This window comes from Triticum aestivum, chromosome 5A (assembly GCF_018294505.1).
Source record: "Triticum aestivum cultivar Chinese Spring chromosome 5A, IWGSC CS RefSeq v2.1, whole genome shotgun sequence".
NCBI classification, from domain to species: domain Eukaryota; kingdom Viridiplantae; phylum Streptophyta; class Magnoliopsida; order Poales; family Poaceae; genus Triticum; species Triticum aestivum.
Window position 1 is genome coordinate 376792490 of NC_057806.1, and position 22444 is coordinate 376814933.

Below are 22444 nucleotides of genomic sequence, written 5' to 3' on the forward strand. Positions count from 1 at the left end.
GGACTCTAACTTGCATGATTTGAATGGAACTAACCCGGACTGACGCTGTTTTCAGCAGAATTGCCATGGTGTTATTTATGTGCTGAAACAAAGGTTCTCGGAATGACCTGAAACTTCACGGAATGTCTATTTGGAAATAATAAAAAATCCTTGCAAAAGATGAAGACCAGGGGGCCCACACCCTAGACACTCCATGGTGTTAGTTTTAATGCATGTTCATGACTGTTGTCGCTCTCTAGCTGGTCCCTCCCCAGTATTTTGCTAGCCTTCACCTGTACTAAGCGGGAATACTGCTTGTGCATCCAATCCCATAAACCCCAAAGTTATTCCATATGAGTCCACCATACCTACCTATATAAGGTATCTACCTGCCATTCCAAGTAAATTTGCATGTGCCAAACTCTAAACCTTCAAATAAATATCCTGTTTTGTATGCTCGAATAGCTCATGTATCAACTAGGGCTGTCCGTATATTCCATGTTAGGCGGGTTATTCTCAAGAGGAGTGGACTCCGCTCCTCACTCACGAGAAAATGGCTGGTCACCGGGATGCCCAGTCACATGCTTTATGCAAATCAAATGAAAATAATTACAAACAAAAATTCCCCAGGGACTCTTGTTAGTTGGAGGCACTCGTTGTTTCGAGCAAGCCATGGATTGATGCTTGCTTGTGGAGGGGGAGTATAAACTTTACCATTCTGTTTGGGAACCGCCTATAATGTGTGTAGCATGAAAGATATCGCGATCTCCTGGTTGTTATGTTGACAATGAAAGTATACTGCTCAGAATATTATTCATCTTTATTTTAAAACCAAGCTCTGGCACCTCTACAAATCCCTGCTTCCCTCTGCGAAGGGCCTATCTATTTACTTTCATGTTGAGTCATCATCCTCTTATTAAAAAGCACCAGTTGGAGAGCATAGCTGTCATTTGCATTCATTACTGTTAGTTTACATTGAGTATGACTTGAATGGATCTCTTTTACCATGAATTACAATGTCTAGCCAGTCCTTGATCTTTAAAGGTGCTCTGCATTTATGTTTTGCGGTCTCAGAAAGGGCTAGCGAGATACCATCTTGTTATATCATATTATGATTGTTTTGAGAAAGTGTTGTCATCCGAGATTTATTATTATTGCTCGCTAGTTGATTATGCCATTGATATGAGTAAACATGAGACCTGAGAGTTATTGTGAATATGGTTAGTTCATAATCTTTGCTGAAAACTTGAATGGTGGCTTTACATATTTACAACAACAAGAGCAAACAGAGTTTGTACAAGTTTTTCTTTATCACTTAGTTTGTCAACTGAATTGCTTGAGCACAAGCAAAGGTTTACGCTTGGGGGAGTTGATACGTCTCCGTCGTATCTACTTTTCCAAACACGTTTTCCTTTGTTTTGGACTCTAACTTGCATGATTTGAATGGAACTAACCCGGACTGACGCTGTTTTCAGCAGAATTGCCATGGTGTTATTTATGTGCAGAAACAAAAGTTCTCGGAATGACCTGAAACTTCACGGAATGTCTATTTGGAAATAATAAAAAATCCTTGCAAAAGATGAAGACCAGGGGGCCCACACCCTAACCACGAGGGTGGGGGCGCGCCCCCTACCTCGTGGGCCCCCTGGAGCACCTCCGACCTCAACTCCAACTCTATATATTTGCTTTCGGGGAGAAAAAATCAGAGAGAAGATTCATCGCGTTTTACGATACGGAGCCGCCGCCAAGCCCTAAAACCTCTCGGGAGGGCTGATCTGGAGTCCGTTCGGGGCTCCGGAGAGGGGAATCCGTCGCCATCGTCATCATCAACCATCCTCCATCACCAATTTCATGATGCTCACCGCCGTGCGTGAGTAATTCCATCGTAGGCTTGCTGGACGGTGATGGGTTGGATGAGATTTATCATGTAATCGAGTTAGTTTTGTTAGGGTTTGATCCCTAGTATCCACTATGTTCTGAGATTGATGTTGCTATGACTTTGCTATGCTTAATGCTTGTCACTAGGGCCCGAGTGCCATGATTTCAGATCTAACCTATTATGTTTTCATGAATATATGTGAGTTCTTGATCCTATCTTGCAAGTCTATAGTCACCTACTATGTGTTATGATCCGGTAACCCCGAAGTGACAATAATCAGGACCACTACCGGTGATGACCGTAGTTTGAGGAGTTCATGTATTCACTATGTGTTAATGCTTTGGTCCGGTACTCTATTAAAAGGAGGCCTTAATATCCCTTAGTTTCCATTAGGACCCCGCTGCCACGGGAGGGTAGGACAAAAGATGTCATGCAAGTTCTTTTCCATAAGCACGTATGACTATATTCGGAATACATGCCTACATTACATTGATGAATTGGAGCTAGTTCTGTGTCACCCTAGGTTATGACTGTTACATGATGAACCGCATCCGGCATAATTCTCCATCACCGATCCATTGCCTACGAGCTTTCCATATATTGTTCTTCGCTTATTTACTTTTCCGTTGCTATTGTTACAATCACTACAAAATACCAAAAACATTACTTTTGATATCGTTACTTTTGCTACCGTTACCACTGCTATCATATTACTTTGCTACTAAATACTTTGCTGCAAATATTAAGTTTCCAGGTGTGGTTGAATTGACAACTCAGCTGCTAATACTTGAGAATATTCTTTGGCTCCCCTTGTGTCGAAGCAATAAATTTGGGTTGAATACTCTACCCTCAAAACTGCTGCGATCCCCTATACTTGTGGGTTATCAAGACTATTTTCTGGCGCCGTTGCCGGGGAGTATAGCTCTATTCTTTGAGACACCTGGGATTTATATCTGCTTATCATTATGAAGAACTTGAGAGATCCAAAAACCAAGATTTATCCCTCAACTACGAGGGGAGGTAAGGAACTGCCATCTAGCTCTGCACTCGATTCACCTTCTGTTTTGAGTAAGCTTGCGACACCTAAACCTGCTTCTGCTATTCGTTCTGATATGTCGCATGTTATTGATGATGCCACTTCTGCTATGCATGATACTTATGATGAAACTACTTCTATGCTTGATACTACTGTGCCACTTAGTGAATTTCTTGATGAATAACTTGCTAGGGTTAGAGAGAATGAAAATATTGAAACTGATAATATTGATGAAAGTGATGATGAAGACTCTCCCCTAATAATATGAATCACCTGTTATTCCTGAGGGTTATCTTTTGGAAAAGGAAGCTGCTTTAGCTATTTTAGCTTGCAAAGATAGATACGAGCTCAAGAGGTTATTAGCTAAGTAGAAGCAGCAATCTCTTAATGCTAGAATGAAACCTGACCCTGCTTTTGATACTTCACCTATCTGCGTTACTGATAAGGATTATGAATTCTCTGTTGATCCTCATATAATTACTTTGGTTGAATCTGATCCTTTTCATGGCTATGAATCTGAACTGTTGTGGCACATCTTACTAAATTAAATGATATAGCCACCCTATTCACTAATGATGAGAGAACTCGTTTCTTTTATATCCTTAAAATATTTCCGTTCTCATTAAAGGGTGATGCTAAGATATGGTTTAACTCTCTAGATCCTGGTTGTGTGCGTAGTCCCTAGGATATGATTTATTACTTTTGTGCTAAATATTTCCCTGCTCATAAGAAACAAGCTGCTTTGAGGGATATATATATAATTTTGTGCAAATTAAAGAAGAGAGTCTCCCACAAGCTTGGGGGAGGCTTCTCCAATTACTTAATGCTTTGCCTGATCATCCTCTTAAGAAAAATGAAATACTTGATATCTTTTATAATGGACTAACCGATGCTTCCAGAGATTACCTGGATAGTTGTGCTGGTTCTGTTTTCAGGGAAAGAACACCAGATGAAGCTGAAATTCTATTGAATAATATGTTGAGAAATGAAAATAATTGGACACTTCCTAAGCCAGCTCCTGAGCCTATTCCTAAACCAACTCCGAAGAAAAGAGGTATTCTATTTCTCAGTCCTGAAGATATGCAAGAGGCAAAGAAATCTATGAAAGAAAAAGGCATTAAAGCTGAAGATGTTAAGAATTTACCTCCTTTTGAAGAAATACATGGTCTTAATTTACCGCCTGTTGAAGAAACATATGATCTTAATCCATTACGTATTGAAGAAATACATGGTCTTTATAACCCGACACAGGTAGTAAAGGTAAATTCTCTCTATAGATATACTAAAGCTGAAATCCCTCTTACTAAGTTTGCTAGCCAATGCTTAGATGAGTTTGATAATTTTATGGTGAAGCAAGGAGATTTTAATGCTTATTTTGGTAGAGAATTGAAATACAATTCAAATATGCTTGAACACTTGGGTGATTATATGGCCAATGTCAAAGGTGAACTTAAACTTATTAGTAAACATGCTTCTATGGTTACCACTCAAGTAGAACAAATACTTAAGGCTCAAAATGATTTGCTCAATGAATTGAATAGTAAGAATAATGACTATGTTGTTAGAGTGGCTACTAGAACCGGTAAAATGACTCAGGAACCTTTGTATCCTGAAGGCCACCCTAAGAGAATTGGGCAAGATTCTCAGAGAAATAATATTGATGCACCTAGTTCTTCTAAAAGGAAGAAAAAGAAAAATGATAGGACTTTGCATGCCTCTAGTGAACCTATTGCTGATACACTTGAGAATCCAAATGATATCTCTATTTCTGAAACACAATCTGGTAATGAACATGAACCTAGTGATAATGTTAATGGTAATGTTCATGATGATGCTCAACCTAGTAATGATAATGATATAGAAATTGAACCTGTTGTTGATCTTGATAACCCACAATCAAAGAATCAACGTTATGATAAGAAGGACTTTGTTGCTAGGAAACATGGTAAAGAAAGAGAACCATGGGTTTAGAAACCCATGCCTTTACCTCCCAAACCATCCAAGAAAAAGGATGATGAGGATTTTGAGTGCTTTGCTGAAATGATTAGACCTATCTTTTTGCGTATGCGATTAACCAATATGCTTAAAATGAATCCTTATGCTAAGTACATGAAAGAAATTGTTACTAATAAAAGAAAGATACCGGAAGCTGAAATTTCCACCATGCTTGCTAATTATACTTTTAAAGGTGGAATACCAAAGAAACTTGGAGATCCAGGAGTACCTACTATACCATGCTCCATTAAAAGAAACTATGTTAAAACTGCTTTATGTGATCTTGGAGCCGGTGTTAGTGTTATGTCTCTCTCTTTATATCGTAGACTTGATTTGAATAAGTTGACACCTAATGAAATATCTTTGCAAATGGCTGATAAATCAACTGCTATACCTGTCGGTATTTGTGAGGATGTGCCTGTTGTGGTTGCAAATGTTACTATTTTAACGGACTTTGTTATTCTTGATATTCCCGAGGACGATAGTATGTCTATTATTCTTGGAAGACCCTTTTTGAATACTGCAGGGGCTGTTATTGATTGCAACAAAGGAAATGTCACTTTTTCATGTTAATGGTAATGAGCATACGGTACACTTTCCGAGGATACAACCTCAAGTTCATAGTATCAACTCTATTGGAAAAATTTCAACAATCACTATTGGAGGTTTTGAATTTCCTCTTCCTACTGTCACGAAGAAATATGATATTCTTATTATTGGGGATGTGCATATCCCCTTTGAGGTAACATAGTCTTATTCGAAATTTCTCCGGTTCCATGGTATTCGGAATGAGTTTGTTAACAAGACCTGATCAACTTTGTTAATGGATTCCTTTTGATGATCATGAGATGGATGAAATTAGAAAACACAACTCTCTTTACCCTCCTTTTACTTTCTGTTATTTATATTAAATAAAATAAAAATAGTATTTTCTGTCTTTTTTTGAATTATCCGTACAATATAAAAATACCCCGAAAATAAAAGTTCTCCAAATGCCCTGAAATTTAAATATGATTTTTTCGGAATATTTGAGAATATTTGGCACTCAGAACACAGCAGGGGGTGATACGTCTCCGACGTATCTACTTTTCCAAACACTTTTGCCCTTGTTTTGGACTCTAACTTGTATGATTTGAATGGAACTAACCCGGACTGACGCTGTTTTCAGCAGAATTGCCGTGATGTTGTTTTATGTGCAGAAAACAAAAGTTCTCGGGATGACCTGAAACTCCACGGGATATCTTACAATAAATAATAAAAAATCTTCACCAAAGATGAAGAGCAGGGGGGGCACACCCTTTGTCACGAGGGTGGGGGCCCCCCCCCTACCTCATGGGCCCCCTGGAGACCACCCGGCTCCAACTCCAACTCTATATAACTGCTTTCGGGGAGAAAAAATAGGAAAGAAAAAATCATCGCATTTTATGATACGGAGCCGCCGCCAATCCCTAAAACCTCTCGGGAGGGCTGATTTGGAGTCCGTTCGGGGCTCCGGAGAGGGGGATTCGTCGCCGTCGTCATCATCAACCATCCTCCATCACCAATTTCATGATGCTCACCGCCGTGCGTGAGTAATTCCATTGTAGGCTTGCTGGACGGTGATGGGTTGGATGAGATTCACCATGTAATCGAGTTAGTTTTGTTAGGGTTTGATCCCTAGTATCCACTATGTTCTGAGATTGATGTTGCTATGACTTTGCTATGCTTAATGCTTGTCACTAGGGCCCGAGTGCCATGATTTCAGATCTGAACCTATTATGTTTTCATCAATATATGAGAGTTCTAGATCCTATCTTGCAAGTCTATAGTCACCTATTATGTGTTATGATCCGTTAACCCCGAAGTGACAATAATCGGGATACTTACCGGTGATGACCGTAGTTTGAGGAGTTCATGTATTCACTATGTGCTAATGCTTTGTTCCGGTTCTCTATTAAAAGGAGGCCTTAATATCCCTTAGTTTCCATTAGGACCCCGCTGCCACGGGAGGGTAGGACAAAAGATGTCATGCAAGTTCTTTTCCATAAGCACGTATGACTATATTCGGAATACATGCCTACATTACATTGACGAATTGGAGCTAGTTCTGTGTCACCCTATGTTATGACTGTTACATGATGAACCGCATCCGGCATAATTATCCATCATTGATCCGATGCCTACGAGCTTTCCATATACTGGTTTACGCTTATTTACTTTCCCGTTGCTATTGTTACAATCACTACAAAACACCAAAAACATTACTTTGCTTTCATTACTCTTTTGTTACCGTTACCATCACTATCATATTACTTTGCTACTAAACACTTTGCTGCAGATACTAAGTTTCCAGGTGTGGTTGAATTGACAACTCAGCTGCTAATACTTGAGAATATTCTTTGGCTCCCCTTGTGTCGAATCAATAAATTTGGGTTGAATACTCTACCCTCGAAAGCTGTTGCGATCCCCTATACTTGTGGGTTATCAAGACTAATTTCTGGCGCCGTTGCCGGGGAGCATAGCTCTATTCTTTGAGTCACTTGGGATTTATATCTGCTGGACACTATGAAGAACTTGAGAGATCCAAAAACCAAGATCTATCCCTCAACTACGAGGGGAGGTAAGGAACTGCCATCTAGCTCTGCACTTGATTCACCTTCTGTTATGAGTAAGCTTGCGACACCTACACCTGCTTCTGCTATTCGTTCTGATATGTCGCATGTTATTGATGATGCTACTTCTGCTATGCATGATACTTATGATGAAACTACCTCTATGCCTGATACTACTATGCCACTTAGTGATTTTCTAGAGGAACGACTTGCTAGGGCTAGAGAGATTGAAAATATTGAATCTGATTATGAAGATGAAAGTGATGATGAAGAATCACTTGTTATTCCTGAGGGTTATTTATTTGATCAAGATGCTTCTTTAGCTATTTTAGCCTGCAAAGATAGATATGAACTCAAAAGGTTATTAGCTAAATGGAATAAGCAATCTCCAAATGCTAGGATGAGACCTGACCCTGCTTTTGCTACTTCACCTATATGTGTTGCTGATAAGGATTATGAATTCTCTGTTGATCCTGATATAATTACTTTGGTTGAATCTGATCCTTTTCATGGCTATGAATCTGAAACTGTTGTAGCACATCTTACTAAATTAAATGATATAGCCACCCTGTTCACTAATGATGAGAGATCTCGCTACTTTTATATCCTTAAAATATTTCCGTTCTCATTAAAGGGTGATGCTAAGATATGGTTTAATTCTCTTGATCCTGGTTGTGTGCGTAGTCCCCAGGATATGATTTATTACTTCTCTGCTAAATATTTCCCTGCTCATAAGAAACAAGCTGCTTTAAAGGAAATATACAACTTTGTGCAAATTAAAGAAGAGAGTCTCCCACAAGCTTGGGGGAGGCTTCTCAAGTTACTTAATGCTTTGCCTGATCATCCTCTTAAGAAAAATGAAATACTTGATATCTTTTATAATGGACTAACCGATGCTTCCAGAGATTACCTGGATAGTTGTGCTGGTTCTCTTTTCAGGGAAAGAACACCGGATGAAGCTGAAATCTTATTGAATAATATGTTGACAAATGAAAATAATTGGGCACCTCCTGAGCCAGCTCCTGCTCCAATTAATGATCCTATTCCTAAACCAACTCCGAAGAAGAGAGGTATTCTATTTCTCAGTCCTGAAGATATGCAAGAGGCAAAGAAATCTATGAAAGAAAAAGTATTAAAGCTGAAGATGTTAAGAATTTACCTCCTATTGAAGAAATACATGGTCTCAATTTACCGCCTGATGAAGAAATATATGATCTTAATCCTTTATTTATTGAAGAACCTCCAGACCTCGATAACCCGACACAGGTAGTAAAGGTAAATTCTCTCTATAGATATGATAAAGCTGAAATCCCTCCTACTAAAATTGCTAGTCAATGCTTGGATGAGTTTGATAATTTTATGTTTAAGCAAGAAGACTTCAATGCTTATTTTGGTAGACAATTAAAACAAGATGCTGATATGATTAAATACTTAGGTGATTATATGGCTAATATTAGAGGTGAACTTAAACTTGTTAGCAAACATGCTTCTATGGTTACCACTCAAGTAGAACAAGTACTTAAAGCTCAAAAAGAATTGCTCAATGAGATGAATAGTAAGAAAAATGATTATGCTGTTAAAGTGGCTACTAGAACTGGTAGAATGACTCAGGAACCTTTGTATCCTGAAGGCCACCCTAAGAGAATTGAGCAAGATTCTTAGAGAAATAAAATTGATGCACCTAGTTCTTCAAAAAGAAGAAAAAGAAAAATGATAGAACTGTGCAAACTTCTAGTGAACCTATTGCTGAACCACCTGATAATCCAAATGATATTTCTATTTCTGATGCTGAAACTCAATCTGGTAATGAACATGAACCTAATGAAAATGTTAATGATGATGTTCATAATAATGCTCAACCTAGTAATGATAATGATGTAGAAATTGAACCTGCTGTTGATCTTGATAACCCACAATCAAAGAATCAACGTTATGATAAGAAAGACTTTGTTGCTAGGAAACATGGTAAAGAAAGAGAACCTTGGGTTCAGAAACCCATGCCTTTTCCTCCCAAACCATCCAAGAAAAAGGATGATGAGGATTTTGAGCGCTTTGCTGAAATGATTAGACCTATATTTTTGCGTATGCGATTGACTGATATGCTTAAAATGAATCCTTATGCTAAGTACATGAAAGATATTGTTACAAATAAAAGAAAGATACCGGAAGCTGAAATTTCCACCATGCTTGCTAATTATACTTTTAAGGGTGGAATACCAAAGAAACTTGGAGATCCAGGAGTACCTACTATACCATGCTCCATTAAAAGAAACTATGTTAAAACTGCTTTATGTGATCTTGGAGCCGGTGTTAGTGTTATGCCTCTCTCTTTATATCGTAGACTTGATTTGAATAAGTTGACACCTACTGAAATATCTTTGCAAATGGCTGATAAATCAACTGCTATACCTGTCGGTATTTGTGAGGATGTGCCTGTTGTGGTTGCAAACGTTACTATTTTAACGGACTTTGTTATTCTTGATATTCCCGAGGACGATAGTATGTCTATTATTCTTGGAAGACCTTTTCTTAATACTGCAGGGGCTGTTATTGATTGCAACAAAGGCAATGTCACTTTTCATGTTAATGGTAATGAGCATACGGTACACTTTCCGAGGAAACAACCTCAAGTTCATAGTATCAATTCTATCGGAAAAATTCCATCGATTATATTTGGAGGTTTTGAATTTCCTCTTCCTACTGTCAAGAAGAAATATGATATACTTATTATTGGGGATGTGCATATCCCCGTTGAGGTAACCTAGTGTTATTCGAAATTTCTCCGGTTTCATGTTAATCGGAATGAGTTTGTTAACAAGACTTGATCAACCTTGTTAGTGGATTCCTTTTGATGAGCATGAGATGGATGAAACTAGAAGCACAACTCTCTGTACCCTCTCTATACTTTCTGTTATTTAGTTGAAATAAAGTGAAAATAAATAATTCTTTGTCTGTTATCTGATTATCCGTGCAATATAAAAATACCTCGAAAATAAAAGTTCTCCAAATGCCCTGAAAATTAAATATGATTTTTTATAGAATATTTGAGGATTTCTGGAACAAAGAACACACCAGGGGGGCCAATCACCTTGCCACAAGGGTGGAGGGCACGCCCCCTGCCTCGTGGGCCCATGGTGGCCCTCCTCCACTTATTCTTTCAGCCACACACTTCATCTTCCTCCCCCTAACACGAAAAACCAACTCAAACCCGAGTCCAAGCTCGTTTTGCTGCCATTTTCGATCTCCTTGCTCAAAGCACCTCTCACAAAACTGCTTGGGGAGATTGTTCCTTGGTATGTGACTCCTCCATTAGTCCAATTAGTTTTTGTTCTAGTGCTTTATTCATTGCAAATTTTTGCTGCTTAGGTGACCCTGTTCTTGAGCTTGCATGTCAAATTTATATGGTCAAAAGTAGTTTTGATGCATGATATAGGCCCTAGGCACTTGTAGGAGTAGTTGCTATCAATATTATTGAGTTTGGTTTACTTTTATTTTGAAGTTACTAAAAATTTCAGAATTTTCAGAAAATGATGAGGAGATTATTGAGGGGCTCATCGAGCCAAAGCTCGAAGGAAAAGGCACCGAAGCCTAAGTATAATTTGCCGCGCACCGCGGAGGTTCGGGCGTGTGAATGGCCTTCTGAGGATTTCTTGAGAGCAGCCGGGATTTATGAAGATTTTCATGAATTGGCTCATAATGCAGGCCTCACCGCTTTCCTCCATGACCAATGCGATCAGTATCTCTTGCTCACAAATACCTTTGTGCAAAACTTTCATTTTCATTCTAGGAGCTCACCACCTACGGTGGAGTTTCATTTATATGATGAGCATAAGGAGATGTCACTTTATGATTTCTGTCGGATTTGTTTAGTCCCTTTTGGGGGCAAGACAGAAGAACCACATCATGATGATGTGGAGGGATTTATTAATACTATCACTGTAGGGGAAACTAGGAAGGTTTCCGATGCACGAATCACTAGCATACATTTTCCTGTTTTACGTTACTTTGCATTATTTGCTAGTCATTGCTTAATTGGTCGCGGAAACTCTGGGAACCTTAGTATCCCTGATATTATTATTTTGCTCCAAGGTTTATACAGTGATAACACTTTTAGTATGGGCGGCATTATTGCTAGACGGTTAAGTATGAACCGTACTAAGGGTCCCATCTTTGGAGGCATCTATGCTACACGCCTAGCTGCACATTTTAACATACCTATTAGGCATGCTGAGAAGGAAGAAAAAGTGCTGCCTCGTGTTTATTTAGATTATAAAAGTATGGTGGCACATGATTTTATTGTTAAGAATAGGGCAGGAGAGCTTAAATATCAATTGTTCTTTAATAAACATCATCCTGAGACTATTACCTTGCCTGCTCCTGCTTTGTTTGATTTGACTGTAGGCAAGTACCTTGTTCCGTTGACGGCTATCCACGCCTACCGGAACCCTGCACCAGCCGAGGAGCCAGAACCGGAACCACAATTTGATCCTTCACGACAGTCTAACTATCAGTGGGATCCGGAGATGATTGCCAGCCAGTGGCAATCGGAGCCTTCTTCTTCCTCATCACAGTACGACCCCAACAACTATTATTATGGATATCAGCCAGGCCAGCCGTGGCCATAGACCAACTTAGGCCAAAAGCCTAAGCTTGGGGGAGTACGTATTTCTCACCGACATTACATTTATGTTCACACACACTCATTGCTAGATGTCGGTGCTCATACTTTTTCATTGTATCATCCATGCTAGTTTATTTTCTTTTATGCTTTCTTCTTGTGTGTTTAATAAACCTTAAGAAAAACCAAAAAAATTAGTTGTAGCTTTTAATTAATTTACTTTCCATGCTTGTAGTAGTAATTAAAAAGAAAACCCAAAAATATTTCCCGTTCTTCTTTTGCTTGTTGGGAGCTTTCCCGTGTAAATAGTTTTATTTCTTTTCTTTTCTTTGGGGGTCAGTAGGAGAAGACCATGATTAAATTGTTGAAGTGGCTCTTATATGCATTATTGTTTATCTGACAAAAGAGCCCATATTGCCTTGTCTTCTCCTGTTTATTGAATGCTCGCAGATTCCAGCTTAGTCCAATGCACGTGCACTCTTATTATTATTCACATCGTTCGGTCGTGCAAGTGAAAGGCAATTATGATGATATATGATGGACTGACTGAGATGAGAAAAGCTGGTATGAACTCGACCTCTTTTGTTTTTGTAAATATGATGAGTTCATCGTTCTTGATTCAGCTTGTTATGAATAAACATGTTTGCAATGACAATTAGAGATCATAGTTGCTTGTGCCATGCTTGATTAGCTATGAGTTATAATGATTTACCTTGCGTGCCAACATGCTATTAAAATGGTTATGATGTGGTATGATAGGGTGGTATCCTCCTCTGAATGATTTAAGTGACTTGACTTGGCACATGTTCACGCATGTAGTTGAAACAAATCAACATAGCCTTCACGATATTTATGTTCATGGTGGATTATATCCTACTCATGCTTGCATCCAATGTTTATTAATTTTAATGCATGTACATGGCTGTTGTCGCTCTCTAGTTGGTCGCTTCCCAGTCTTTTGCTAGCCTTCACCTGTACTAAGCGGGAATACTGCTTGTGCATCCAAACTCCTTAAACCCCAAAGTTATTCCACATGAGTCCACTATACCTTCCTATATGCGGTATCTACCTGCCGTTCCAAGTAAATTTGTATGTGCCAAACTCTAAACCTTCAAATAATCATCCTGTTTTGTATGCTCGAATAGCTCATGTATCAACTAGGGTTGTCTGTATCTTCCATGTTAGGCGGGTTATTCTCAAGAGGAGTGGACTCCGCTCCTCACTCACGAGATAAAGGGCTGGTCACCGGGATGCCCAGTCCCATGCTTTATGCAAACTAAATCAAAATAATTGCAAACAAAACTCCCCCTGGGACCTGATGTATGTTGGAGGCACTCGTTGTTTCGAGCAAGCCATGGATTGATGTTTGTTGGTGGAGGGGGAGTATAAACTTTACCATTCTGTTTGGGAACCGCCTATAATGTGTGTAGCATGGAAGATATCGCCATCTCTTGGTTGTTATGTTGACAATGAAAGTATACCGCTCAAAATATTATTCACCTCTATTTTAAAACCGAGCTCTGGCACCTCTACAAATCCCTGCTTCCCTCTGCGAAGGGCCTATCTATTTACTTTTATGTTGAGTCATCACCCTCTTATTAAAAAGCACTAGCTGGAGAGCGCAGCTGTCATTTGCATTCATTACTGTTAATTTATATTGGGTGTGACTATGATTGGATCTCTTTTACCATGAATTACAATGTCTAGTCAGTCCTTGATCTTTAAAGGTGCTCTGCATTTATGTTTTGCGGTCTCAGAAAGGGCTAGCGAGATACCATCTTGTTATATCATATTATGATTGTTTTGAGAAAGTGTTGTCATCCGAGATTTATTATTATGGCTTGCTAGTTGATTATGTTATTGATATGAGTAATCATGAGACCTGAGAATTATTGCAAATGTGGTTAGTTATAATCTTTGCTGAAAACTTGATTGCTAGCTTGACATATTTACAACAACAAGAGCAAACAGAGTTTGTAAAAGTTTTTCTTTATTTCTTTCAGTTTGTCAACTGAATTGCTTGAGGACAAGCAAGGGTTTAAGCTTGGGGGAGTTGATACGTCTCCGAGGTATCTACTTTTCCATACACTTTTGCCCTTGTTTTGGACTCTAACTTGTATGATTTGAATGGAGCTGACCCGGACTGACGCTGTTTTCAGCAGAATTGCCATGATGTTGTTTTATGTGCAGAAAACAAAAGTTCTCGGAATGACCTGAAACTCCACGGAATATCTTACAATAAATAATAAAAAATCCTCGCCAAAGATGAAGACCAGGGGGCCCACCCTTCTCACGAGGGTGGGGGGCGCGCCCCCCCTAGGGCGTGCCCCCCTACCTCATGGGCCCCCTGGAGACCCCCCGACTCCAACTCCAACTCTATATAACTGCTTTCGGGGAGAAAAAAATAGGAGAGAAGAAATCATCGCGTTTCACGATACGGAGCCGCCGCCAAGCCCTAAAACCTCTCGGAGGGCTGATCTGGAGTCCGTTCGGGGCTCCGGAGAGGGGGATTCGTCGCCGTCGTCATCATCAACCATCCTCCATCACCAATTTCGTGATGCTCACCGCCGTGCGTGAGTAATTCCATCGTAGGCTTGCTGGACGGTGATGGGTTGGATGAGATTCACCATGTAATCGAGTTAGTTTTGTTAGGGTTTGATCCCTAGTATCCACTATGTTCTGAGATTGATGTTGCTATGACTTTGCTATGCTTAATGCTTGTCACTAGGGCCCGAGTGCCATGATTTCAGATCTGAACCTATTATGTTTTCATCAATATATGAGAGTTCTAGATCCTATCTTGCAAGTCTATAGTCACCTATTATGTGTTATGATCCGTTAACCCCGAAGTGACAATAATCGGGATACTTACCGGTGATGACCGTAGTTTGAGGAGTTCATGTATTCACTATGTGCTAATGCTTTGTTCAAGTTCTCTATTAAAAGGAGGCCTTAATATCCCTTAGTATCCATTAGGACCCCGCTGCCACGGGAGGGTAGGACAAAAGATGTCATGCAAGTTCTTTTCCATAAGCACGTATGACTATATTCGGAATACATGCCTACATTACATTGACGAATTGGAGCTAGTTCTGTGTCACCCTATGTTATGACTGTTACATGATGAACCGCATCCGGCATAATTATCCATCATTGATCCGATGCCTACGAGCTTTCCATATACTAGTTTGCTCTTATTTACTTTCCCGTTGCTATTGTTGCAATCACTACAAAACACCAAAAAAATTACTTTGCTTTCATTACTCTTTTGTTACCGTTACCATCACTATCATATTACTTTGCTACTAAACACTTTGCTACAGATACTAAGTTTCCAGGTGTGGTTGAATTGACAACTCAGCTGCTAATACTTGAGAATATTCTTTGGCTCCCCTGTGTCGAATCAATAAATTTGGGTTGAATACTCTACCCTCGAAAGTTGTTGCGATCCCCTATACTTGTGGGTTATCAGGCGGGCATCCACCTGGCCACGAGGGTGGAGGGCGCGCCCTACCCCCTGGGCACGCCCCCTGCCTCGTGGGCCCATGGTGGCCCTCCTCCACTTATTCCTGCACCCACACACTCCTTCTTCCTCCCACAAACACGATTATCCAGTTCAAACCCGAGTCGAACCTCATTTTGCTGCCATTTTCGATCTCCTTGCTCGAAGCACCTCTCACAAAACTGCTTGGGGGGATTGTTCCTTGGTATGTGACTCTTCCATTGGTCCAATTAGTTTTTGTTCTAGTGCTTTATTCATTGCAAATTTGTGCTGCCTAGGTGACCCTGTTCTTGAGCTTGCATGTCAAATTTATATGGTCAAAAGTAGTTTTGATGCATGATATAGGCTCTAGGCATTTGTAGGAGTAGTTGCTATCAATATTGTTGAGTTTGGTTCACTTTTATTTTGAAGTTACTAAAAATTTCAGAAATTTTTCAGAGGAAGAAATATGCTTAGGAAAATGTACCAAGGTGGTTCTTCAAGGAAGCAAAGACCCAGGCTTGCAATGCGTGATGCTGATGAAGAGCCACCAAGAGACGCTCCAGTGCGTCCTTGTGAATGGCCTTCGGAAAACTTTATGGATCGAGCGGGAATTAATGAAGAATTTAACGCATATTTGCGTAATGCTGATCTTGTGAGCTTCGAGGAAGAAAAGTGCCGCCAGTACCACTATCTCACTAGTTCCTTTGTGAGGAGGTTTGAATTTTCATCTTCATGTAATTCTCCAACTATCTTGTTTGATCTTTATGAAAAATCTTATACTATGGACTTAGAAGATTTTACCACTGCTTGCAAACTTCCACAATGGGGTAGTGCTAGTGAAGCCCGCAAATCTGAATTTAGAAATTTTCTTGCTGGTATAACTGTGGGGGAATCTAGAGACATAGCACAAGCTACCATAGGGAGCGTTCATTTTCCTGCTATACATTATTTTGCTCTCTTCATAGGTAGGTGCATAAATGGTAAAGATGAAGCATGTCATATGTGTGTCCCTGACCTCAGTATTCTTAGGAGTGTTGTGTTAGGACACAAATCTTATAATTTGGGAGCCATTGTTGCACGTAGGTTGCATCATAATAGATTTAATGGAGATTTCTTTGGAGGAATTTATGCAACCCACTTAGCTAATTTTCTTGGTGTAACCATATGTAATGATGATATTGAATTGCCTCCTGCTTACCTAGACTTTAGTGCTATGGTTCACCACTAGTTTGTCGAGAGGAATGAATCACCTCTCCAGTATCGCTTAATCTTTGATAGACGTCGTGCTGTCCGTTCTCTCCCTGCTCCTGCCTTCTTTGATTATCAGGCAAAAGGAAGACATTTTATTACCAGAGAGGAGGCAGATGAGTATGAGAGGAGAGCAGAGGCAGCTCGCCGCCATGCCGCAGCTCAGGAGGCAATAGTCGCTGCATCGCAGTACGACCCCAACTATTACTATGGATATCCGCCAGGCCAACCGTGGCCATAGACCAACTTAGGCCAAAAGCCTAAGCTTGGGGGAGTACGTATTTCTCACCGACATTATATTCATGCTCACACACTCATTGCTAGATGTCGGTGCTCATACTTTTCCATTGTAATATCCATGCTAGTTTATTTTCCTTTTTATGCTTTCTTCTTGTGTGTTTAATAAGCCTTAAGAAAAATATAAAAAAATAGTTGTAGCTTTTAATTAGTTTACTTTCCATGCTTGTAGTAGTAATTAAAAAGAAAAAAACCAAAAATATTTCATGTTCTTCTTTTTGCTTGTTGGGAGCTTTCCCGTGTAAATAGTTTTATTTCTTTTCTTTTCTTTGGGGGTCGATAGGAGAAGACCATAATTAAATTGTTGAAGTGGCTCTTATATGCATTATTGTTGATCTGACAAAAGGGCCCATATTGCCTTGTCTTCTCCTATTTATTGAATGCTCGCAGATTCCAGCTTAGTTCAATGCACATGCACTCTTAATATTATTCACATCATTCGGTCGTGCAAGTGAAAGGCATTATGACGATATATGATGGACTGACTGAGATGAGAAAAGCTGGTATGAACTCGACCTCTCTTGTTTTTGTGAATATGATTAGTTCATCGTTCCTGATTCAGCCTATTATGAATAAACATGTTTGCAATGATAACTAGAGATCATAGTTTCTTGTGCCATGCTTGATTAGCTAGGATCATATAATGGTTTACCTTGCGTGCCAACATGCTATTAAAATGGTTGTGATGTGGTATGATAGGGAGGTATCCTCCTCTGAATGATTTAAGTGACTTGACCTGGCACATGTTCACGCATGCAGTTGAAACAAATCAACATAGCCTTCACGATATTTATGTTCATGGTGAATTATATCCTACTCATGCTTGCATTCGGTGTTGATTAATTTTAATGCATGTTCATGACTGTTGTCGCTCTCTAGCTGGTCGCTCCCCAGTCTTTTGCTAGCCTTCACCTGTACTAAGCGGGAATACTGCTTGTGCACCCAATCCCATAAACCCAAAAGTTATTCCATATGAGTCCACCATACCTACCTATATACGGTATCTACCTGCCGTTCCAAGTAAATTTGTATGTGCCAAACTCTAAACCTTCAAATAAATATCCTGTTTTGTATGCTCGAATAGCTCATGTATCAACTAGGGCTGTCCGTATCTTCCATGTTAGGCGGGTTATTCTCAAGAGGAGTGGACTCCGCTCCTCACTCACGAGAAAATGGCTGGTCACCGGGATGCCCAGTCCCATGCTTATGCAAATCAAATCAAAATAATTACAAACAAAAACTCCCCCGGGGACTCTTGTTAGTCGGAGGCACTCGTTGTTTCAAGCAAGCCATGGATTGATGCTTGTTGGTGGAGGGGGAGTATAAACTTTACCATTCTGTTTGGGAACCGCCTATAATGTGTGTAGCATGGAAGATATCGTCATCTCTTGGTTGTTATGTTGACAATGAAAGTATACCGCTCAAAATATTATTCATCTCTATTTTAAAACCGAGCTCTGGTACCTCTACAAATCCCTGCTTCCCTCTACGAAGGGCCTATCTATTTACTTTCATGTTGAGTCATCATCCTCTTATTAAAAAGCACCAGTTGGAGAGCACCGTTGTCATTTTCATTCATTACTATTAGTTTACATTGAGTATGACTTGACTGGATCTGTTTTACCATGAATTACAATGTCTAGTCAGTCCTTGATCTTTGAAGGTGCTCTACATTTATGTTTTGCGGTCTCAGAAAGGGCTAGCGAGATACCATCTTGTTATATCATATTATGATTGTTTTCAGAAAGTGTTGTCATCCAAGATTTATTATTATTGCTCGCTAGTTGATTATGCCATTGATATGAGTAAACATGAGACCTGAGAGTTATTGTGAATATGGTTAGTTCATAATCTTTGCTGAAAACATGAATGCTGGCTTTACACATTTACAACAACAAGAGCAAACAAAGTTTGTAAAAGTTTTTCTTTATCACTTTCAGTTTGTCAACTGAATTGCTTGAGGACAAGCAAAGGTTTACGCTTGGGAGAGTTGATACGTCTCCGTCATATCTTCTTTTCCAAACACTTCTACCCTTGTTTTGGACTCTAACTTGCATGATTTGAATGGAACTAACCCAGACTGACGCTGTTTTCAGCAGAATTGCCATGGTGTTATTTATGTGCAGAAACAAAAGTTCTCGGAATGACCTGAAACTTCACGGAACATCTATTTGGAAATAATAAAAATCCTTGCAAAAGATGAAGACCAGGGGGGCCACACCCTAGCCACGAGGGTGGGGGGCGCGCCTGCCCCCTTTGGGCGCGCCCCCTACCTCATGGGCCCCCTGAAGCTCCTCCGACCTCAACTCCAACTCTATATATTTGCTTTTGGGGAGAAAAAAATCAGAGAGAAGGATTCATCGCATTTTACGATATGGAGCCGCCGCCAAGACCTAAAACCTCTCGGGAGGGCTGATCTGGAGTCCGTTGGGGGCTCCGAAGAGGGGAATCCTTCACCATCGTCATCATCAACCATCCTCCATCACCAATTTCATGATGCTCAAGGCCGTGCATGAGTAATTCCATCGTAGGCTTGCTGGACGGTGATGGGTTGGATGAGATCTATCATGTAATCGAGTTAGTTTTGTTAGGGTTTGATCCCTAGTATCCACTATGTTCTGAGATTAATGTTGCTATGACTTTGCTATGCTTAATGCTTGTCACTAGGGCCCGAGTGCCATGATTTCAGATCTGAACCTATTATGTTTTCATGAATATATGTGAGTTCTTGATCCTATCTTGCAAGTCTATAGTCACCTACTATGTGTTATGATCCGGCAACCCTGAAGTGACAATAATCGGGACCACTCCCGGTGATGACTGTAGTTTGAGGAGTTCATGTATTCACTATGTGCTAATGCTTTGTTCCGGTACTCTATTAAAAGGAGGCCTTGATATCCCTTAGTTTCCATTAGGACCCCGCTGCCACGGGAGGGTAGGAGAAAAGATGTCATGCAAGTTCTTTTCCATAAGCATGTATGACTATATTCGGAATACATGCCTACATTACATTGATGAATTGGAGCTAGTTCTATGTCACCCTAGGTTATGACTGTTACATGATGAACCACATCCGGCATAATTCTCCATCACCGATCAAATGCCTACGAGCTTTCCATATATTGTTCTCCGCTTATTTACTTTTTCGTTGCTATTGTTACAATCACTACAAAATACCAAAAACATTACTTTTGCTATCGTTACTTTTGCTACCATTACCACTACTATCATATTACTTTGCTACTAAATACTTTGCTGCAGATATTAAGTTTCCAGGTGTGGTTGAATTGACAACTCAGCTGCTAATACTTGAGAATATTCTTTGGCTCCCCTTGTGTTGAATCAATAAATTTGGGTTGAATACTCTACCCTCGAAAACTGTTGTGATCCCCTACACTTGTGGGTTATCAGTGCTGCACACTCGCCGGATGTGCCCGTGTGAGATTAAATTAGGGCTAAACACATTTACTAGTTCTTAACCAATATAGAGTAGTTAGTATTTTAGACGCTGACCAGTGGGCCCCCTTCCAATAATCTGGTAAATAACGTTTTACTAATAAAGAAACAACAACATGTGGTCCCATCTGTCAGGAGGGGCAAAAATGTCTGAAAAATGTCTCAGAGACGGTCAAAGACCTTTGACCAGGCGGAAGATGTATGGAGGGATATTTCTAGAAGGACACTTGATGGAAGAGGGGTATTTTTAGCATACTCGAAAATTAGGGGCAAATGCCAGGTGTGGGGTCAAGTTAGGGGGAGAAATGGAATTGTCCCTTTTATTTATGATATGTTCCTAGAGAAAACTATGTTGAAAGATGTTAGTAGCAATGATGCGGACTAGCCCATAATCTGAGGATTATCCTCATTGCTACATAGAAGAATTATGTCCTTGATGCACCGCTAGGTGATGGACCTATTGCAGGAGGAGATGGAGACGTTATGAACGTTCGTCAAGGTCGGTATGATGACTACTTGATAGTTTAGTATGCCATGCTTTATGGCTTAGAACCGGGACTTCAAAAATGTTTTGAACGCCACGGAGCATATAAGATGTTCCAAGAGCTGAAATTGGTATTTCAGACTCATGCCCGAGTTGAGAGGTATGCGACCTTTGACAAGTACTTTGCCTATAAGATGCAGGAGAATAGCTCAACCAGTGAGCATGTGCTCAGAATGTCCGAGTACGACAATCGCTTGAATCAAGTGGGAGTTAATCTTCCAGATAAGATAGTGATTGATAGAATTCTCTAGTCACTCTCACCAAGTTACTGGACCTTTGTGATGAACTATAATATGCAAGGGATAACGAAAATGATTCCCAAGCTCTTCATGATGCTAAAATCGGTGAAGGTAGAAATCAAGAAAGAGCATCAAGTGTTGATGGTTAACAAGACCACTAGTTTCAAGAAAAAGGCAAAGGGAAAGAAAGGGAACTTCAAGAAAGAATGGCAAACAAGTTGCCACTACCGTGAAGAAACCCAAAGCTAGACCTAAGCCTGAAACTGGGTGCTTCTACTGCAAAGGGAATGGTCACTGGAAGCGGAACTACCCAAATACTTGGCGGATAAGAAGGATGTCAAAGTGAAAGGTATATTTGATATACATGTTATTGATGTGTTCCTTACTAGTGTTCATAGTAGCCCCTGGGTATTTGATACTGGTTCAGTTGCTATGATTAGTAACTTGAAACGGGAGTTACAAAATGAACAGGGACTAGTTAAGGGCGAGGTGATGATGTGTGTTGGAAGTGATTCCAAGGTTGATAAAGATCACCATCGAACACTCCCTTTACCTTCAGGATTAGTGTTGAACCTAAAATGAATGTTATTTGGTGTTTGCGTTGAGCATAATATGATTGGATCATGTTTATTGCAATACGTTATTCATTTAAGTCAAAGAATAATTGTTATTCTGTTTACATGGATAAAACCTTTTGTGGTCATACACCCAAGGTGAATGGTTTATTGAATCTCGATCGTAGTGATACACATATTCATAATATTGATGCCAAAAGATGCTACGTTAATTATGATAGTGCAACTTATTTGTGGCACTGTCGTTTAGGTTATATTGATGTAAAGCGCATGAAGAAACTCCATGCTGATGGGCTTTTGGAATCATTTGATTATGAATCACTTGATGCTTGCGAACCATGCCTCATGGGCAAGATGACTAAGACTCCGGTCTCCGGAACAATGGAGCGAGCAACTGACTTGTTGGAAATAATACATACTGATGTATGCGGTCCGATGAGTGTTGAGGCTCGCGGCGGGTATCATTATTTTCTGACCTCCACAGATGATTTGAGCAGATATGG